Source organism: Onychomys torridus, chromosome X (assembly GCF_903995425.1).
Source record: "Onychomys torridus chromosome X, mOncTor1.1, whole genome shotgun sequence".
Lineage (NCBI taxonomy): Eukaryota > Metazoa > Chordata > Mammalia > Rodentia > Cricetidae > Onychomys > Onychomys torridus.
In genome coordinates, this window is record NC_050466.1 from 123,129,701 (window position 1) to 123,147,900 (window position 18,200).

Below are 18,200 nucleotides of genomic sequence, written 5' to 3' on the forward strand. Positions count from 1 at the left end.
AGACTCAAATAGTATACAAGAACAAAGAGCGTTTATGATACCAGTATGCATGTGGGGTCATTCACCTGTACAAAGTGGCAAGGACCCGAGAGGGATGTGCAAGCTCCTTTTAAGCACAGCTAAGGGGAGTTTCAGGGTCAGCTTCCTAATTGGTTAAGCAGGCAGTGGTTACATTAGTATGTAGTGGATAGCCATCCCAGCATTGGCCTGGAAGTTCCAACCTCCATTGAGGCTTCAGTAATGATCACGCCCACAAGGCGGGGCAGAGGAGGAAGCGGAAGACCGAGGAGCAGGAGGAGGTGGCTCTCTTGGTTCCGGGATGCTGGACGCTGGAAGTAGACCAAGCAGAGTTCTCCAGAGAACACCACCGGACTGCCCTATACCTTTGCCAGACCCTGCAACCTACCCCTTCATTTGTAAGTTACCCCACAAAATAAACCTCCCTTTTAACTACGTGGAGTGGCCTTAATAATTTCACCAATATTAGTATATTTTTATTGGCTGAGGTCTAATTTTATTATTTTTGGATACATCTGCACAAGCTTGTATGTGACTCAGAAGGGGGCTGCTGGATTTGTCCTAGAGATATTGTGGGGCTGACTTTGACCCTCTGTGTTTGTGCGCTCCTCTACCCTGAATGTGAGGGCCTTGTAGATAAATGCCCTTTGTTGGAAAAGACACCTGTTTGTCCTTCTCAGAGAACTGGAATCTAAGTTCAGTTGTGAAAGGGGGAGTTTGACCCCTTCAACAGGAACCACAGATGTCAACTCAGACACTAACTGCTTTAGGGCCATGGGCCCAGAGATGGCCCTTGGCAGCAGCTCATGCCTTGATGGCACAATGACCCTACATGATGCACAGACCACTCATAATATCAGCATGGTCCCAGTGGCAGCATGGCTCTTGGACACCAACATGGCCCCATGTGGCAGCCCAGACCATGAGCATCCACATGGCCTTTGATGGTAACAGGAGCCATGTACATCAACAAAGACCCTGGTTGCAGTAAATGTTTCTTAAATGACCAGACCAAACAAGTGTATATTTGTATGTTATGTGCAACAATTATAAGAAGACTGTAGTTAGAGTTTTCCTGCCTGGCCCACAGTCAGGACAAATCTCTCTCACCCGCCAGTCCCACAGTCGCTCAGACCCAACCAAGTAAGCACACAGAGACTTATATTACTTATAAACTGTATGGCCATGGCAGGCTTCTTGTTATCTACTTTTATCTTAAATTAATCCATTTCTATTAATCTATACTTTGCCACGTGGCTCGTGGCTTACCAGTACCTTATCATTTTTGTCATGGCGGCGGCTATCGGTGTCTCTCCCTTCAGCCTTCCACTTCCCAGAATTCTCTTCTCTCTTGTCCCGCCTATACTTCCTGCCTGGCCACTGGCCAATCAGAATTTTATTTACACAGAGCGATCTCCACAGCAGAAGACTACTTTGATCATCCATGCCTGGAAATTCATAGAGTAAGAGCCATTCACACTAGCTATCATGCCATATATATTGCTCAACTATGTATGGTGCAACTTCACTGACACTCTGGGACTGATTCTGTTCCTATGGAGGGGGATATGAAGGACCTTTGCTTTTTCTGCTATCACATTGAATGAAACTGGCCTTTCTAAAAATCAACCTCTGTCTGTCTCTCTGTCTGTGTCTGTCTGTCTTTCTGTCTGTGTCTGTCTGTCTTTCTGTCTCTCTGTCTCTCTGTCTCTCTCTCTCTCTCTCTCTCACACACACACACACACACACATACACACACTTTATCAAAACTTTAGACAACAGCTTCATATTTGGTAGTCATTCAGGCTATTACAAAGCCATTAAAACCTGTTGTAGAATATTATTTTAAGATGTGTTACAATTGTTTATGTTGTGGAACATTTGTTTAATGATGCAAAGACGTGTTGCATTCTTTTATGTTGCGTTTGTTTAACTCTGTGAAGCTGTATTACTTTGCCTGCCTAAAACACCTGATGGTCTAATAAAGCGCTGGACAGCCAATTTTGAGGCACGAGAAAGGATAGGCAGAGCTGGCAGGCAGAGAGATTAAATAGAAGGAGAAATCTGGGAGGAAAAGAAGAAAGAGCAAGAGAACAAGGAGAGGAGGACGCTAGGGGTCAGCCACCCAACCAGCAATGGAATAAGAAAGAAAGATACACAGAAATAGAGAAAGGTAAAGGCCCAGAGGCAAAAGGTAGACGAGATATTTTAAGAAAAGCTGGCTAGAAACAATCCAAGCTAAGACCAGGCATTTATAAGTAATAATGAGCCTCTGTGTGTGATTTCTTTGGGAGCTGGGTGGCAGGCCACCAAAAGAGCTAAGAGTAAAAAACCAAACAACTACATTTTGGTGCCCAAAGTGGGGCTGGAGTAAAAGAGAAACCAACAACACTTTAAGATGTGTTGCATTTAATCTACCCAGTAATCACATGCCATGAAGTTTATTAAGGCCTCCATAGAACGGGAAGGTCCTGTGCCCAGATCAGCAGATTCCTGCCTTGCCAACTGTCGGCAAGGGTTTTAGCCTTAACTACCGCTAGTATGGGGTAATCAAGTTTAAGGCCCAACACTGAGAAAATCGTCTAGTCCAGTTGCTTCTGGAATCCTGGTTGAGTAGGTGGATTTCCAAGATAGTCACAAGACACTTTTTTGATCAAAGGCACAGTTTTCCTACTCTCTGAGTCCTCCCATTCCCTTCCTCTCTGCGGTGCCTTCTCAACTTTTTATCCAGGCACCTCCCTCTGGACCGCCTCCTTTTGGAGTCATTTCCCCTATCCCCGCCCCGAAGAGAAGAGCGTAGCTCCCACACGGTCGGAATCCCTTCACGGCTGGCAGAAGTGGAAGAAGAGCAGATTGGCTTTGCAAACCGGGTGAGTGCTTTCCTCGGAGCAGTTGAGGAAAGCCTCCCCTGCTTTTCCGGGATTCAAACGGGAAGGAGATAGACTGGCCAGCGACCCTATCTCCTGATGGCCAGCGGCCGGTGGGAGGTACCACCTCTCTAACCCTGGGACTCGGCAGCTGTCCCGGCAGAAGTTCCTTGGGGCTGAGGGTTTGCCGGTTCCCGCTGCGTGCGCTTGGCGTGCGCGGGCTGGCCCTGTCTTTAGAGCAGGAGGGCTAGTTCGTCAGGTCAGCCTCAAAAGTTTGTTGTTGGTAGGGAGGACAAAAGGTTCTCGACGGGCACGGGGAATAAGCGTGTGAAGGGTACAAAACTGTGTATGTGGCGAGCCGCCGTTAATGTGAGCCCACCACTACTCATAGTTAATATTTTTTAAAAATTTATTCTAGACAGCTGGGACTAAACGCAGGCATTCCGGATTTAAGTGTAGCCCCGAGCATTTAGAGCAAGGGGTCTTTAAAGGGCAAATCCCATCTCCTATTATCAGCTACAGAGGGAGGTTTGTACAAGTAAGCAGTTTAACAGAAGCTAAGTTCTGTTAGTTGGAATATCTTGGCCTCGGGTCCTAGAATAGAGATGGTGATTTTCCACAGTATTCTCCATCAAGGATATCAAAGACCCATTAAACCTGATATAGTACAAGATGGAGGGACCTCTGCACTCTTTTGCCCTGTCCTGGAGCTTGTGTGGGCGTGTCTGTCCTTTTGCACGTGGAGAGTGCTTGCAAGCCTCTGAGCCTGAGTGTAGTGCCTAGGCTCTGCGCATGCGTGCTGGGGGGAGGGGAACCGCCCGGAAAGCCAACCTAAAGCAGGAGTTGGGGCCTACACTAAATTGTCTGTGTAACTCATCTGAGCAACTTTTCCTACCTGCTGGAAGACATGGTTCTTACCCACAGGTTTTGTTTTTTGTTTTTTAACCCGAGACAGGGTTTCTCTGTGCAGTTTTTGGAGCCTGTCCTGGATCTCGCTCTTTAGACCAGGCTGGTCTCGAACTCACAGATATCCACCTAGCTCTGCCTCCTGAGTGCTGGGATTAAAGGCGTGTGCCACTGCCGCCTGGCATCCACAGTTTTTTGTTTGTTTTCTTTTCTTTCCTCAGTTGGGCAGAAGAGTGAAGAGTGACAAGGACCTGTTGTAAACCTAAGGAAATTATTCACCCCCCCCCAATGCCTACAGTTTGCATATAAGCTTAGAGTTTATGCAGTGGCTATTCATAGTTCCCTGGTTGTAATATAGAGAAGAGAGGGACAGAACCAAATACGTTACTTTATTTGCTGTTGTAGTCTCTTGGTTGTGTGAGAGATGAAATGAAACAGGCTTAGCTGTTATTTAGTCATTATTTGGGACTGTCCTTAACTTGATACAGCTTTGAGGGGTAGGTGTGATGATATTACATGTGCTGGCGGGTCTGGCGGGTAGAGCCAAGGTGAGAGACAGAGATGCCATGCAGACATTGTTCAGTGAACAGTTTTATTTGGTGGGGGGAAAGAGGGAAAGAGAGCTAGAGAAGGGTGAGGGGATTCCATAGGTGCATACCTCCTGGGAGGAAAGCAGAAGAGAGGAAGGAAATGGGAGGCATTTTCCCTTAAAATAGGCTTTTATGCCAGGGCATACATAGGGTGGCACCAGGGGAAGGATCAGAATATTAACTGTAGGTATGCTGCTTCTGTGAGACAGAGTGCTCTCAGAATGAGAAGCCTGTGGAAAAAAGATCCCCCCAAATAAGCTTACAGGAGGAAGCCTCTGGACTACAAGTACAGAATTTCACTGTACACCTGTAGGCATCACCTCTTCCCTAGTCTGTGCTGGGATATCATTAGTGTTGGAGACTATTGTTCAGCTTCTTGGCAAGTAAGGTTGTAGTACTACAGTGTGTAGGTAGTGTGGGGAGTATGAATCCAAGGTTGAAACTTCATTGGATACATGATTAGGAGGCCCCCTATCTTTACCACTGAGTAACAGAGTGTGAACCTAAGCAGTCTCCTTACTGTTCCTGTGCTTCACTTTCTACACTTAAAGTTGATTAAGAGTTCACAAAGTGATCAGAAGTGTAAATAAGATATAGTAAACTACTAAGCACATGGGAAGCCTTTAATAAATAGCACCATATCTACAACTATGCATGTATGTATAGAATGCCCCTTTATGTCCTAGCAGAATTGATTCCAGGAATCTTCATTTATACAAAAGGAAATTCTTGGAATCTCAAGTCCCTTACATCAAGTCTTATTAAATTCCTTGTAGGGGAGGGCAGGGGGATAAGCAGTTAAGAGCACTTGTTGCTCTTGTAGAAGACACAGGTTTGATTCCCAGCACCCACAAGGTGGTTCACAACTGTCTGTAAACTATAGTTCCAGGGAATCTTGTACACTCTTCTGACCTCTGCAGGCACTGGATGTGCATGTGGTGCACAGATATACATACATATAAGTAAAACATTCACACACATAAAATAAAACAAGTAAATCTGAAAAAAATTTAAAACTCAAAATCCCTTTTCCCTCTTTGACACATTTTTGCCCAAGGAAATTTGATAATACTCCAGGTATATAGGTATATACATAGGTATGCAATGCAAAACATTTCTGGATAATCATAAAGAAATTTATTGTATGAGAATTCTTTGGTATACATATAATTTTTTTATCTATTAAAGACAAAGGAAATTGTAGCACAAATCTTAACAGGTCTTATTAATAAAATCAAACCTGAGCCAGGTATTGGGGTGAACGCTGGAAGATCAGAGAAGCAGAACAAGTCACAGCCACCTCACCTTGCCAGTTCCTCAGCTGATCCTGTTTCCTCAGACTGGAAGCCTCTGAGTCCTTATCCAAATGGGTCTCAGCTGAACTGTGCTGCTCAAAAACCACAAAGCTTAACCAACCAAAAGCTTCTAGTTTCTGGCCCTCACGCCTTATATACCTTTCTGTTTTCTACCATCACTCCCTGGGATTAAAGGTGTGAGTCACCATGCTTGGCTGTATCCTTGAACAGATGGATCTCTGCCTCTGTAATGCTAGGGTTAAAGGCATGTGCTACCACTGCCCATCCTCATGTTTAATATTGTGGCTGTTCTGTCTCTGACCCCAGATAAGTTTATTAGGGTGCACAATATTTCGGGGCATACAGTACCACCACAGGAAATCAACATACTAAGTAGATGGATGTGCTTTATTTTTACATATAGAACTAAATCATGGTATTGCAAAATATAGAACATCTTGTATAGTTTTCAGAGATGAATGATAGCTTTAATTTTATGATTGTCAATACTGAGATCTCTGCTTTATATAAATGCATAGTACAAAACAATGCAGATATAATTAGGGCTTTTCCAGAGATTCTTGGAAATTCTGTCCTAGTTCTAAGTCAAAAATCACTTGGATTTTTTTTGTTGTTGTTTTTTTGTTTTTCGAGACAGGGTTTCCCTGTATAGCTTTGTGCCTTTCCTGGAACTCACTTGGTAGCCCAGGCTGGCCTCGAACTCACAGAGAACCGCCTGGCTCTGCCTCCCGAGTGCTGGGATTAAAGGCATGCGCCACCACCGCCCCGCCATAGATTTTTTTTTTTTTAATAATTCAAGTCATCAACTCAAAGAGAAATTTAAACTTGGAACATCCTAACACAATACAAACCCAAAGCATTCAATATCTGCTGAGGAATGACCATAGGAGGATATTAAAAGTCTTTTTTTCTTAATTAATCTATTATGTCTCTATAGAAGCAGAAAACTAAAGTACTACAACCCCTAATATATAGCAGTCTACAATCTGAGCTGAGGTGTTTCAGGTAGTATTTGCTACTGCTCATGACAGCATGCTCGGTGCAAGTGTACATGTGTATTCAGAGTGAAATTGCATGATGGGGAACATTGCCAGAAGCATCTTGCATTCATTAAGCACTTAATTTGAATTAAATTTTGGTCATTGTACATCTAGAAACCTCATATTTGTCACCTTTTTTTTGTGATCTCCACAATCAGTTGGCATTGCTTTAGCTTAAGATGCTATGTCTTGGAGAATGTGGTTCAGAAACCTCCACAGATGTAAACCTCCTTGCATATTTGAGTCTTATAGAATGCAACTTAAGTTATAATCTATGCACATACCCACAATATTTTTGTTGTTGTTTGAAACAAGATCTTTATAGCCTTGGCTTCCCTGGAGCTCACTATGTAGACCAGGCTGACCTCAAACTCACAGAGATCTGCTTGCCTCTGCCTCCCAAGTGTTGAGATTTAAGGATGTGTGCCACTATGCCTGGCCCTGAAATATACTTAAAATATCTCTAGTTATATGTGGTACAATATAAAGCTGTGGTTCTCAACCTTCCTAATACTGCAATACTTTAATACAATTCTTCATGTTGTGGTGACCCTCAACCAGTAAATTATTTTCATTGCTACTTCATAACTAATTTTGCTACTGTCATGAACTGATATGTAGGATATCTGATAGGCAACCCTTGTGAAAGGATCATTTGACCCCCAGTGGGGTTGGAACCCACAGGTTGAGAACCACTGATATAAAGGCTGTATAAATAGTTGTTATACTGCATTGTTTAGGTAATAATAACAAGGAAATGTCTATACTTATTCAGTCCATTGTTTTCTCAATTATTTTTGATTCCCAATAGCTGAATGTATAGATGTGGAACCCACCATAAAGGCTATTGTAAATGCATCTACATATGTATATGTATTTATAACATACAGATATATAAAATGTATAATTATATGTATACATCTAATGGTATTAAACATTTTCTTCTGATAGAAGATACTAACCTGGTTTCTTTTTGGTTTCTTTTTAGGCATATCATGTTGTGCTGCCCTCATCCAAAGCCCACTGAGTCCATCTTGTGAAGTCATACACTGGAAGTAAGTGGGACTTTGTTTTGAATTACAGTGTTCAGGTCCACCATCAAGTTATCTGGATTGTTCCATTGGCCTCCAAGCCTTTGTAATTGCCTTCTTCCCTTCCCTTCCTTCCCTGATCACCCCTGTCCCCCCAACTCTCACTTTCCTAATACTGAGAAGGCTGAGGCAGGAGGATAATGATTTTGAGGCCAGGCTATACTATACAGCGAGATCTCTCAAAATAATCCCTTTCCTTCTTTGATAAAGGGGCAAAGGTGGTATATATTTCATATGGGTTTTGTGAGGAATAGCAGAGATACATATAGGTAGAGTCACCCAGAGTAGCTACACCATAAGTGATAGATTAAAAATGGTAAATACCTAGGTATGGTGGTGCATGCCTTTAATCCCAGCACTTATGAGGCAGAGGCAGGAGGACCTCTGAGTTCAAGGCCAGCCTGGTCTATATAGCAAGTCCTAGGACAGACAGCTACATAAAGGGACCTGTCTCAGAAAATAATATATATATATATGACTGAGGATGTAGCTCAGTGGTAGAGCCCATGCTTAACATTTGTGATGTTTGGGGTCTAGGTTTGACCCCCAGCACTGAACATTCACAGAAAAAAAGAATAAAAACAGTGCTCTGTGACAGATGCCTGTAATCCTAGCACTCAGGAAGCTGAGGCAGGAGAATAAGTTCTTGGCCAGCTAGGGCTGTATACCAAAATCTTACCTCAAGAAAGACCAGACCCTCCCCTCACCCCTCCTTAAAGATGGCAATGACAGTGTATTTATTAGTCAGGGCTCTTTTTTTTTTCCATTTTGGTTTTTTGAGACAGGGTTTCTGTGTGTAGCTTTGCGCCTTTCCTGGAACTCACTCTGTAGCCCAGGCTGGCCTCGAACTCACAGAGATCTACCTGCCTCTGCCTCCTGAGTGCTGGGATTAAAGGCGTGTGCCACCACTGCTCAGCTTAGTCAGGGTTCTTTAGAGGAACAGAACCAATGGGATGAATATATATATATATATATATATATATATATATATATATATATATATATATATATATATATATATATATGAATTTCTTCAGTCAGCTTACGTTAAAATAGTAACAACAGCTGCATCACTCAAGAGGCTGGGGACCAGGTAGTTCTGTCCTTGATGCTGGCTGTCTGAGAAGTTGGAGTTGTCCCACAGTAGCTGTCTCTCCTTGAGGGTGCTGACAACCCGGTAGTCAGTCCTCAGTCTACCAGACACCAAAAACCTGGAGATTTCTGGAGATCCACTGGTCCTTAGTCCATGGTAGAAGCCTGGAGTCTTAGGATTACTAGTGCTGTGATGAAACACCACACCCAAAAGCAGCATGGGGAGGAGAGGGCTTATTTTCCTTAAACTTCCATATCACAGGAAGTCAGGGCAGGAACTCAAACAAAGTAGGATCCCTGAGGCAGGAGCTGATGCTGAGGTCGTGGAGGAGTGCTGCTTACTGTCTTGCTTACATGGCTTGCTCAGCCTGCTTTTTTACAGAACCCAGGGCCATTAGCTAAGTAGTGGCATTGCCCACCATGAGCTGAGCCCTCCCATATGAACCATCAGTCAGGAAAAAGATCCCACAGACCTGCCTACAGGTCCTGATTTTATGGAGGCATTTTCTCAGTGGAAGCTCCTTCTTTTCAGGTGATTCTAGCTTGTGTCAGGTTGACAGAAAACTAGCTGGTACACCTTGAAATTCTGGATTTCTTATCAGGGAAGGAATCGGCAGCAGCAGTAGGGTAAATTAACTTGGTGTTGAGAGGGAAAGACATCAATCTGCCATCTGCCATCTGCCATACCCGTTTTCTCTGGGCTGCTACCAGAAGTGCCTGCCTCCTACAGTCAGCCTGGGTCTTCCCACATCAGCTGAGGCAGTCAGGACACTTCTTCAGGTGACACTTCCTACGGAGGTGATTCTAATTTGTGACAAGTTGACCTTGAAACCAACCCTAATACCTAGCGATCACTGTATTGGCTCTGCTCTAGTTGCTACCAAGGACTGATACGTGAAGTGGCCTGTGGTTAGAGACTGTTAGAATAGTAAGGCCAGCTCTCCCACCTGTCACATTGGGGAAGGGGTGAGGGTCATATTTCCCTTACCCTTGCCACCCCATGGCATAATAGGGAAGAGGCAGAAGCAGCTCTCCTGCTCTCACACCCACAGGCCTGACTCACCTGCGCCCCTGCCATCAGAGTCAGTTCTGTTGTGCTGCCAGGTGAGGGTCAGGGCTTGTGTGGTAGGGGGCAGTGCCAATTCTTCCACTCCTGTGACTCCAGGGCTGGGTGGTAAAGGGTCGGGGAGGGGGAGGTCATCTCCCTCTCTCTCCCACTCCACTGTATGGCAGATGAAGGGTGGAGCCAGATCTCCTATGAGGGGCACCAGATAATCTGCATCTCTGTGCTGCAGCAGGTGCGGGGCAGGGCCAGTTCTCCTTAGTGCTGCAACAAGTGAGGGGTGGGGCCTACTCAGTGTAGCCCTATCCTCACTGCTTTTGGTGGTAATAGGAGCCACTCAAATATCAATACAGGCAGTACAGACTGTGGCTGTGGCAGGTCCATGGACCCAGACATGGCCTCTGGCAGCAGCCCAGGCCTGTATGACATCATGCCCAGCCTGGTTGGCAGCATAGGCTACTCAGATCTGTATGGTCCTAGCAGAGGCCTTATACACTAACCTGGCCCTTGGTGTCTTTGTCGTGGACATCAATACAAGCCCTCAGCTGTGGTTGGACAATGGACCCAGACATGTTCCTTGACAGCAGCAGGGCCCAGATGTCACCATGCCCCTGGTTGGCAGTGAAGGTCATGGACCCAATGGCAGCTTGTCCCTTATACCCTGACATGGTCCCAGATGTAGGCCTAGACCCCAGGCATCCACAGGGCCTTCGATGGCAACAGGAGCCTCAGACATCAACATAGACTCTGGCTACATCAGGGCCACTGAGTGAAAATGTTTCTATAGATGCTTATAATGGGAACTGACTCCATCTAGAATATCAGAGATGTCCTTCAAGAAGTGATAACTACCTAAGTCCAACAATATATGTATAGGAAAATACAATGAAATGCATTGTATGTTAATAAAACAAAATTCATTAAAAAAAGATATTCAGATAGAAGTGAATTGAATGCTGAATTATGATAGATGGAGGTGGATCATGAGTAAATAGAAGTGTTCCAGGTCATGGAAATAAACCTGTACACAGGCCTGAAGCTAGATGTATAGTGGATTTGAGGAATCAGAAAATATCTCATAGGAGTAGAGAGCATTTGAAGTACTGCTGTAGCCATGTAAGAGTATTGTGACTGAGGGCTAGGTGGTGAGGGATTTGGGCTCTATTATAGTAACAGTTAGAAATGTTCCTATTTAAGGGTTATGATTAGGTGAGTAACATGATCCATTTTCTCAGTATTTGAATGTTTCTTTTGTGTATGAATTTAAAAGAAATTTATGTGTATATGTGTGCTAGTGCGCATGCACACATGGACCGTGATTTGCCTGTAGAGGTCAGAGGGCAACTTTTAGGTTTCAGTTACCTTCTTCTACCCTGGTTACTGAAGACTAAACACAGGTCATCAGGCTCACACAGCAAATATTCATTATACAGACTGAGTAGGTTATATTTAAGCATATGTATATGTATATATATAATATATACATATTATATATACATACATACGTACATGGATGTGTGTGTATGTATGTGTGTATATGTGGGCACACATAACAATAAAAGGAGGCCATGAATTTAAGGGAGCAAGGAGGAATATATGGGAGGGTTTGGAGGGAGAAAAGGGAAGAGAAAAATGTAATTATAATATAAAAGAAACAACAACAAAACATGCAGCCATTTTGCTGGCCCTGTTTGTGTTTCTGAGATGTGGTCTCATTTAACTCAGCATAGTCTTGATCTCCTCTTTTGTCTCTGCCTCCCAAGTGCTGGGATTATAAGCGTATTTCACCAAGCCTTGCTTTGTCTGTTTCTACTTAAAAGTGTCTAGTCATTATAAAAAATATACATCCCAGAAATAGATTAAATTGTACAAGTCCAGTTTGTACATTAGCATATATTTATCCATATATGTGCACACTCAACATGCATATGTAAAAAATATATGCAAACATATGAGCACAACTAATATGATACCACTGTATAACAAAAAAGTGGATAGTCATCATATTTCCACTTCCATGTGTAGAGATCGTTATTTTTTAAAATATCTTTTTTATTAATTCTTTGAGAATTTCCTACAATGTAGACATCATGTCTTTTTTCTTGAGACAGGGTCTTCCTATGTCAAAATTATCTGTCCCCTATTTGATAAGCCCAATACACTTCCTATAGGAAAGAGGATTATGTTGAATTCTTTTAGTTGCCACTTTTCCAGATGAGGGGTCAGTGTCCCATTCTACACTGACAGATTCTTAAATGGTAACTCTTGCTGGACAGGATGCATTCTCATTTATTATTCATTCATTCATTCATTTGTTTGTTTGTTTTTACATACTGGCCACAGTTTCCCCTCCCTCCTCTCCTCCCAGTTCCCTTTCCCCACCAATCCTACCCCCAGTCCACTCCTCCTCCATTTCTGTTCATGTCTCCCGTGGGTATCAACACACCATAGCATATCAAGTTGCAGTAAGACTAAGCACCTCCCTGTGTATTAAGTCTGGGCAAGGCAATCCAGTATGAGGAATAGGGTCCCAAAAGCTAGTAAAAGGGTCAGAGACAGCTTCTGTTCCCGTTGTTAGGAGTCCCACAAATGGACCATGCTATACAATTGTAACATATATGCAGAGGGCCTAGGTCAGTCCCATGCGGGCTCCCTGGTTGTCAGTTCAGTCTCTGTGAGCTGCTAGGAGCCCAGGTTAGCTGATTCTGTGGATTTTCTTGTGATGTCCTTGACCCCTCTGGCTCCTACAATCCTTTCACCCCCTCTTCTGAAGGATTTCTGAGTTCTGCCTAGTATTTGGCTGTGGGTCTGCATCTATTTCTGTCAGTTGCTAGATGAAGCCTCTGTCATGACAATTGGCCAGGCACCAATCCATGGGTATAGCAGAGTATCATTAGGCATCATTACATTGATATTTTTTTCCCACCAGTCGCATTAGAGATTGGAGTGGCCACCTCCTACAACCTATACCAGGAGAGTAAGCCTACCCCTGATACTTCCTGGAGCACCAGGGCCCACAGGCTAGATGACTTAGAAACCTAGCATGCATTCTTGTAAATATACCATAGTATTTGAATGACTACTACTATATTTAGCATATTCTATTTCTGTGTTTGTACGTGTGATTGCCTATAACATTCTTAATCTGAGGAAAAACTACTTCTCTAGGGGGCATTTGGAAATGTCTGGAGGTACTTTTCATTTTCACAGTTAATTGAATATGTGTATATCTATATGGACCATTTTATTATAATTTAGCAGAAAGGGAATGCTGAGAACTGGCCTATCCAAATTGCCAGATGTTGCCAAATGTGGTGGCACATGCTTTTAATCCTAGCACTTGGAAGACAGAGGCAGGTGGATTTCTGTGAATTGGAGCCCAGCCTTATCTACGTGGTGAGTTGCAGGCTATCTAGGGCTACATAGTAAGACTTTGTCTAAAATGCACATGCACACACACACACACACACACACACACACACACACACACACACCAAGAAACAAAACTAACCAAAAACCAAAAAACAAATTGCTAGCTATTAAATATGTTTTCTTGTACTTTTCTTGTGCTTATCCAATCTTCATAGCAATGTTTTATACTTGTATATTTAGGTTCATAAGAGAAATAGGCCTGCTAGGTCATCTCCTTATAATTGTCAGTTTGGGTATCTAGATTATATTAGTCTTACTCTGTGTGCTCTAGTTGCCCGCATGTCTTGTTGCTATGGAAATTTGTATACAACATATTACCATTTTATAAATTAATTGCTCATAGGGACACAGTGTAGTGTATGTAATTTGTCTTCTTGGACCTTTTAGTATTTTGCACAGAGATTCCATATACTCCTGGGGATCTGGTGAAATACATATTTCCTATCCTGGAATTTTGGCCATTCCACAACCTTTATTCTAGTATAGATTAGTAACTAGATATAAATGCTTCCTACACAACTCCCCAGAGGTATCTTGACTTTAATTCAATCTGTGGCATATATTTTGAATCAGAATTATTTCATTGTAAGTAGCAGAAATTGATTTTGATAATGCAAGCAAAAGTAAGACTACATGGAGGCACACTGGAGTTGTTCAAATTCAGAATGATGATACTTGAAAAACAAGGCCTTCAGAAATCAGGAACCCATTCAGGAGGCAGACGCAGGCAGATCTCTGAGTTTGAGGCCAGCCTACCGTGGTCTACAGGGCGAGCTCCAGGACAGCCAGGTCTAAACAGAGAAACCCTGTTTTGAAAAAAAAAAGTCAGGAACCAGAGAGCTTTAGGCATTTGGGGGGAAGGGGGGCGCAGAACCTCTGTCTCTAGTATCTTCAGTCAGGATTAAAAATTTAAGGATGGAGCTGGCCAGTAGTGGTGTACACCTTTAATCCCAGCACTCAAGAGAAAGAGGCAGGCAGGAAGATCTCTGTGAGTTCCAGGCCAGCCAGGGATACTCAGAAAAACCCTGTCTCAAAAATAAAAAAAACAAAACCAAAACAAACAAACAAAAAAAGATGATATGCTGAAGAGGTGGCCAAGGAGCGGCTAAGGGGACTGGCTGCTCCCTGAGGTTGATTCCCTGTCCCTATATGGCAATTTACAGCTGTCTGTGAGTCCAGTTCCAGGATATCTAATGCCCTGTTCTGGACCCTACAGGTACCAGGCATGTATGCATAGGCAAAACACTTATACACATTTTATATATATATATATATATATATATTTTAAATTTAAGGATGGAACACTCATTCCAAGGACTGTTTGAGATTCCTTGTTAGTATAAAAGGTCAGCGAAAAATTGCTAAGGAATAAATGAATAGCAACTAAAGGAAGTATAAACATCTGTGAATGGGAATGTTGAGTAAGCCTTTAAATATGTATGTCAGGATCTCAGAAAGAGTTGGACTGGGATTAAAGAATAAAGAGCAATAAGCATAACTGAATTAACAGACATAACTTTGATTTCTTTGGAAGAAAGTGAGAGATGATGTCTCTCTCCAGCAGGCACGTACTGCTCTTGCAGTGATTTGAGGGTTGATCCTGTCTCAAGGAGGAATTAGACAGACCTGGAGACTGGAAAAGAACTTGAAGATGTAGAACTCAAACACTGCTGGAAACATCCCATTTCCTGGGAATGAAATTGTTATGTGTAAGTTTTAATGGGATGTAGCCTCTTTCTGCCAACGTTATAGTAAACACCATACTTTCTTCTGTAAAGTTTATCATTTGTATTGTACCTGTCCTATGCTATGTGTTTCATGAGTGCCATTTTATTTACTCTTCACAACAAATTAATTATGTAGATATTATTTTTTAGAGGAAAGGTTTCTCTGTGTAACAGTCCTGGCTGTCCTGGAACTTGCTTTGTAAACCAGGCTGGCCTCGAACTCATAGAGATCTGCCTGCCTCTGCCTCCTGAGTGCTGGGATTAGAGACATGTGCCACTGCCTCCTGAGTGCTGGAATTAGAGACATGTGCCACTATACCTGGCTATTATTTTATACATGTGTTCCCAGAGTCTTTGTTGGTTTGTTTATTTGTTTTGTTTTTCGAGACAGGGTTTCTCTGTGTAGTTTTGGTGCCTGTCTTGGATCTCACTCTGTAGCCCAGGCTGGCCTCGAACTCACAGAGATCCACCTGACTCTGTCTCCTGAGTGCTGGGATTAAAGATGTGCGCCACCACCGCCTGGCTCCTGGAGTCTTGAGAGAGTTTAATTGACTCAAGGTGTTATTACTTGAAAGAGTTCAAATAGGACTTAAAGTTTGAGTTCAAAGACAGATATTTCATGTAAGTATGATACACTACAAGCAATAGCTATAGGTTAAGATTTTTTAACCTTCCCTGTGTACCACATACCGTGCTGAATACTTTAGGCATTATCTCATTTATTTTTTATAATAACCATACAAGCAAAGTACTGTTGTTGTCTGTAATTAAATGATGAGTTTGAGGCTTAAATGTATTAATTCATGACATGGTTGCCACATACACATTTTAGTAAATGGAACAGTTGAGCTTGATTATATTTGCTGGATTCTAAAACCTATATGCTTTTGTGATACATTCTCCCATAGCAAACCCCACAAAATCTACAACAGCAGTTCTCTTCCTTGGCTGTGTATTAAACTAGTGAGCTTTAAACAAAAATAGTGGTGAACCTCATCAAAGATTCTGATTTATCAGAGGTGTGGTCCAATTACTGCATTCTTTTTAAAGGCTAGTCATTTAGTTAGTCAGTAGTTGCTGAACCAGTGTCTGTTCCATTCCAAATGGTCTCTGGGCATTTATATTCAAGCAGGAGCTATGGATGGCACAGTGCTGTCTAACAAAGCCCACAACGTTTCTGAATATTTAGTGAGCACTTGTTCTCACAGATTTGGAGGCCAACTGAGACCCAGCTGGTTAGGAGCATTCTCTTGGACAACTCTGATTCAGACGGAGGGGGCTCTGCTTTTTTTGTTGGCAGTACCACGATCAAGCTACAATGGCTATGCTTCATGTATTTCTAATCTCCCTGGACCAGTGGACTAGCTGGCTTTGCTTTGAAAATATGCACCACCTCTTGGTGTGTAGAATTGGAAGGTTTATGGCCAGAGCCAAAAAAGTTGAATCCAATAGTTGAGTTTAGCTGGGAAAGATGGTAGAAAACAATATATAACTACATTAACAAGTATGGTAGAAGGTACCAAGTTTTAGAAGCTACTAAGGAAGCAATGTGTAGCTAGGACTGTGTGATGGCTTATCTTGCTTGTCAACTTCACTACATCTGGAATTAACTAAAACCCAAGGAGCTGGGCCCACCTGTGAAGGCAACCCACTCTAAATCTGGGCTGCACCATCTGGTGGCAGCCTACAAAAAAGGACATGGAAGAAGGGAACTTGCTTCTTGCCTGCTTGCCCTCACTCTCAACGGCAAGTTCATTTGTCCTGCTGCTGAGACATTCCTTCATTGGTGTTAGAACCTACTTCTTTGGGGTTCTAACATAGACTGAAGACCAGCATCTCTCTAGGCATTCCCTGGGATTCTAGCACCAGATCAGGACTGCTGGAATGTCTAGTCTCATGAACTGAGCAGCTGCTGGATTCTTGGCTTTTCCATCAGGAAGACAATTATTGTTAGACTAGCCAAATCACAGCTTGTAAGCCACACTAATGAATCTACTTTTACTATGCCTTAAGTATATATTAAATATATGAATATATTAATCATATCAGTTCTGTTTCTTTAGAGAACCCTGACTAAACGGACTGAGCCATTGTTCTTAAAGTGATAAGAATGAAACGTGGTTTGGCATTGCCTCAGCCATGTTGAAAATAATAGAATCCTAAAAGGTGAAGAATCTTACATCTAGCTAGAAATGAAACATGGCCATAGGCCTCCTTCTCTGCCTCCCTTTCTTCCTTCTTCCTTGGGATAGAGTCTCATTTTGTAGGCCTCATTTGAGGTTGGCCTCAAATTCACAGAGCTCTGCCTGCCTCTTCATCCCGTGCACAAGGATTGAAGGCATGTACTACCATGCCTGGCTTTGCATTTTGGTTTCTTAACTTTCTAAACTACAGTGTTTGAATCTATAGTCTTAGAATTTTCCTTTAGCCAGAGGCACAAAAAATAAGTTGTAGAGAGCCATTATGTCATTTTCTCTGTTTCGGATTACAGTGGTGGTCTTGATTTTCCTGGACGAATACTCTGAGGAAAAGAAAAGCTATAGGACCTGTTAGTACCTCAAGTTTATTGTCTGGAGAGAAAGGTGAGTAATTTGGCATAGAGAGAAGTATAAAGGGAAACCTTCCTACTCTCTTTTATGGCTGCTTCCTGTGGGGAGCGGAGGCCAGTTATCTCAAGAGACTGTTCACTTGCCTGTGACATTCTAACATCTACTTTTATAAACCCTGCTTTCTTCTATCCACCTTTATTCCTCATTTTGCCCTGTCTTCTTGCTAACTGTATGTGCCATGCTTTCAAAGGTGTGCAGTAGTTAAAAAAGAAAAATCCAGGGATATAGATATGTGTGTTCCTGTGCATTCTTTATTTGCCTATATGTATAAGTATTTGAAAGTAGGCTATAGTATGAATTTGTTGAAAAAACATTCAGTAATGCCCTATTCTTCAACATTACCAAGTTGGGCTCTGTTGAGTGTGAATGTGAAATGTCCTCTATGAGCTTGTATATCAAAACTCTTGGTCTCTAGTTGGTGCTGGTGGTTTGTGTAGGTAGAGTTTCTC

General features: G+C 42.6%; 1 long non-coding RNA gene across 1 annotated transcript; it reads left to right on the forward strand.

The window, feature by feature from the left end:
- The first annotated feature begins 2,810 nt into the window (after positions 1 to 2,810).
- Positions 2,811 to 17,709, forward strand: LOC118573713. Its single transcript, XR_004943671.1, has 3 exons — positions 2,811 to 2,888; positions 7,726 to 7,792; positions 17,634 to 17,709. It is a non-coding gene; the product is annotated as an uncharacterized LOC118573713 (long non-coding RNA).
- Positions 17,710 to 18,200: the final 491 nt, after the last annotated feature.